The 4199-nt window shown below is 34.7% G+C and overlaps 1 long non-coding RNA gene across 1 annotated transcript; it reads left to right on the top strand.

The window, feature by feature from the left end:
* The first annotated feature begins 332 nt into the window (after positions 1-332).
* On the top strand, positions 333-3298 carry LOC130241774 (uncharacterized). The gene is made up of 4 exons (XR_008838899.1): positions 333-395; positions 474-509; positions 2721-2747; positions 3253-3298. It is a non-coding gene; the product is annotated as an uncharacterized LOC130241774 (long non-coding RNA).
* Positions 3299-4199: the final 901 nt, after the last annotated feature.

Below are 4199 nucleotides of genomic sequence, written 5' to 3'. Positions count from 1 at the left end.
TTACACTGTTAGACATATTGCTATGGAGGACCCAGTTAAATTATTTGGTAATTTCTGTTTTTATTACTTACCACTGGACAACTTTTCACTTTTACATTGTCATTATTGATTGTAGACAACCTTGTGAGGACATAACTCGATCTGAGCCAAGGTAGGTTTGACATCTTTATGTAATTCAGAACTAAAGTCTGATTTCTAATACTCAGGCAATCTCTGTTTTGTAGGAGATCAGTTTGGAACAGATTTTCAAGGTTGGAGTTTACTTTAATGGATTTATCATTTGATTTTTATATTTATATTTTGTGAGTCTAAATTTAACATTTCTCCTCCAGTCGTTTTAGCATGCCTGACGGAAGGGCAGCTTGGTTTAATAGTGGAAACAGGAATGACATCAGGTATGTTAAACAATGAATTGATAACGCTGTGGTTATTGCTGTTAGTAATGATTCTAATCTCTCTAATGCACTAACCAGGGATGCACCTGGAAGACCACCGAAGCCTGAACAAAGGTAGATTGAAAATATAATTACCATATTACAAAGATTAAGCATAAACTCAGCACAAATGATCATGTTTGTAATCGTAAATTTAAAAAATATCTGTAAATTAGCAGTTTTCAATATCTGTGATTTGTATTTTTATGTTTGTCCGTTTATTTACTTCCGACAACTTTTAACCTTGAAAAGTTTGAAAAAAAGTGACTTTTATTAACATTTTAATAATTTAGAGTAACATATTGTCTGGGTTGGTGTTGTATATTACAGTACAGAATCCTTGTAATAAACTGCCAGATTTTCTGTTATTTTACAATATATTATTTGTTATGCATTATATTATTTCAAACCATTCTAAAATGTCAATAATTATTTTCTTTATTTCAGACACTAGGTCCAGTAGTACAAAAGACAGACAAAACAATACAAACCACACTATATACATAAAAAAAAGACATGCCAATATTTCATCGACGGTGAATAATAACACCTCAGTAAGCCTAGGGTTTATCAACAACATTAAAATGCCATTCTGAGACCTCTCTAAGCGACAGATAAACTTGTCAAAAATTGTATTCATTCATTCATTTATTTTCTTTTCGGCTTAGTCCCTTTATATATCCGGGGTCGCCACAACGAAATGAACCGCCAACTTATCCAGCACATGTTTTACGCAGCAGATGCCCTTCCAGCTGCAACCCATCTCTGGGAAACATCCATACACACTCATTCACACACATTCACTATGGACAGTTTAGCCTACCCAATTCACCTGTACCACATGTCTTTGGACTGTGGGGGAAACCGGAGCACCTGGAGGAAACTCACACGAACGCAGGGAGAACATGCAAACTCCACACAGTAACGCCAACTGACCCAGCCGGGGCTTGAACCAGCGACCTTCTTGCTGTGAGGCGACAGCACTACCTACTGCTCCACTGCGTCGCCTAAATTTCTCATCAAATCAAAAAAAAAAAAAAGCAAACACTTACCTTACAAAATAACTTACTTACACTACACCATCTTTGTTTTTTAAGAAGAATCCCCATACAATCATTGTATGCAACCTGCAGGTTATGGAGACTCTCATTTTAAAATTATAAAGACAATTTATACATTATAATGAACCGCAATAAGTTCTAAAGGGGTTTACCTTAACCTGCTCCAAACACAAATAAAACTTTCTCACCAGCATATTTGCTTGAAAATAACTTTTGACATCAGTGTTGCCAACTTCGCAACTTCGTCGCTAGATTTAGCAGCTTTTCAGAACCCCCTAGTGAAAAATTTTCAAAAAAGCGACTAGCGACAAATCTAGCGACTTTTTTGTGTGGTACGGGAGATTTTTATAGACTCTCATTTGTCCATATTGTACCGTCCCTACTCTTCTCAACGAGCTGCAGGTGATGCCGCCGGCCCTTCCCCGCCTCAGAGCACTGACAGGCGGCCCAGTCCTTGTACAGCAGCCTCTCCCACCTGCAGCCTGACAGCAGATCACTCCTCTGCGTACCGATGGCAAATAATTTAGCACCGGCAGTGTGAGGTTTTTTCATTGTACAGTCAAACCGATCTGCTTCTCCTTTATTTTAACAATTTAATTTGACCATTTATTCTTTTCCTGTTCACAATCACAGAGATTTTAAGTGAGAGTTTCAGAACTTGTCTGAGTATATTACGTCTGAGAGATTACTGCAAATTAACTACACATCTAAACTGATAGACTGTATTCAAACAGCTATCAATTTTGTTAAATTGACATGCTTACATAAAGCTTAGTGCAAATATAAATACCCCTTTATAGGCTGTTAAACAAACCAAAATGGTAGAACGTGATGACATCAGTAATATGCAAATTGACGTATGACGCAATCTAGCGACTTTTCGGGCAGAACTTAGCGCCTTTTCATTGAAAATAGTTGGCAATAGTGTTCGACATTCTCTGTACATATCATTATCATCACTCATATCTTCAGTATTGGCATGCCCTAAATATATAACAGTTTTACTAACATTTAAAACTAATAAAATAACTATAAAATATCAATAAAGTCACTTTGTTGAATTTTGAAAGTTGAATTTTTAACATCAGAAGCTGACAGAGCAGAGATCAAGGTCCTATAATACAATTCACAATCGCAAATAAACAGAAAACACATATGAAAACTGTCAATTAACAGATATTTTAATCAGTGTACAATTTATTTTAAAAATCTCATCCCTCAACAGACGAAGCATCTGGAGCCGATTTTCTAGGTAATGAATTAATTATAACTTTGGCTGCGTCCGAATTCGCCTACTACCTAATAGGTACTGCATCTGAATTTGAATTTACTACTTGACTCGTTGGAAAAGTACATTCTATACAATGTGAATGTGAGTAATATGAATAGAATTCAGACATACTACATCCGCCAGTTTGTCATGATTACCTGACCTACCTTCATCAATTGCATCGCTTCACTCCCATTCGTGATTTCTCTTGTGATGCATCATGGGATATCGTTGCATCCATCGATTGCGCGCTTCAGAATCTTGCCAGAAATAGTAGGTCATCCAGGTACTTCTCGCATACAGTTTTTTGAATACTATACTACTCTGCTTGCATTCTGTTTTTTTAGCATACTATTTTTTTAGCATACTATTTAGTATGGAAGGATTCGATTTTGGACACAGCCCTAATCTATTGATTTTGTGACATGTTCCTCTATTATATAATAAAATCTTTCAATTTGTTAATGTAATTTTCTTTTCCTTGTAGACACCAATCACCCAGAAATAATGCAAATAAGAGAGCAGAATACAAGTCAGTATGCTATTTATAATACAATTTAGTATAAAAAATGACCCTGGACCAACAAACAGTAGTATATTTTTTTGCAATAGCCAAATCTCAAAAAAGTCCTTCTGTATATATCAAAACTCAATTGTTGATTAGTAATGTGCATTTAGTAATGTGCATTAAATTATTAGATTTTTCTGAATCCTCAGATTGCAGTTTTATTTCAGCCAAATAATGTCCTATTTAAACAAACCATACATCAATAGAAAACCTATTTAATCAGAAATCAGAGAATGTAATGTATATTTTATACAGTGCATTTACTGTGTAATGCAACCCAAAGCACTTCATAATTGTGTAAGGATGTTTTTCTTCATGTAAGTATAAATAAATGTTAAAGAATTTAATTTATGATTGGTTTTGTGGTCCAGGGTTGCAATAAAGAATGTTTTAACCAAAACTACAATGATTTTCATCAGTTTACAACACCATACTCTACAAATAGCCAAATTAAATACACTAATGAGCCTTTACTCTTCACAGGGCAAACAACACGTGCAATGTGCCTCAAAAGAAGGCTTTTAATAAGCCTCACATGCCATCACCAAACAGGTAAAGTACAGATTCATTATATTCATGCTACACAACAAAATAATACTGATGAATGCAGCATATCATTATAAAAGTTACCACTTTAAGAGTCATTGGTCCTTTAAGAGTGTTTGGTATAACATAGAATATAGAATTTGCTTTATATAAATTCTACAAATGAACACAGCTAATGGCAATACCAATGTCTGTATATATTACATACAAGGGTCTATCAATTGTACACTAAAGGAATAGTTCACACAAAAACTTCCCATTTTAAAAACCTCAGATGGATTCTTTTGCTGAACACGAAGACGATTTTTTATTATCTAAAA

This window comes from Danio aesculapii, chromosome 15 (assembly GCF_903798145.1).
Source record: "Danio aesculapii chromosome 15, fDanAes4.1, whole genome shotgun sequence".
Classification (NCBI taxonomy): domain Eukaryota; kingdom Metazoa; phylum Chordata; class Actinopteri; order Cypriniformes; family Danionidae; genus Danio; species Danio aesculapii.
Note: the sequence above shows the minus strand (reverse complement) of the source record. Positions and strands in the feature narration are given on the sequence as shown.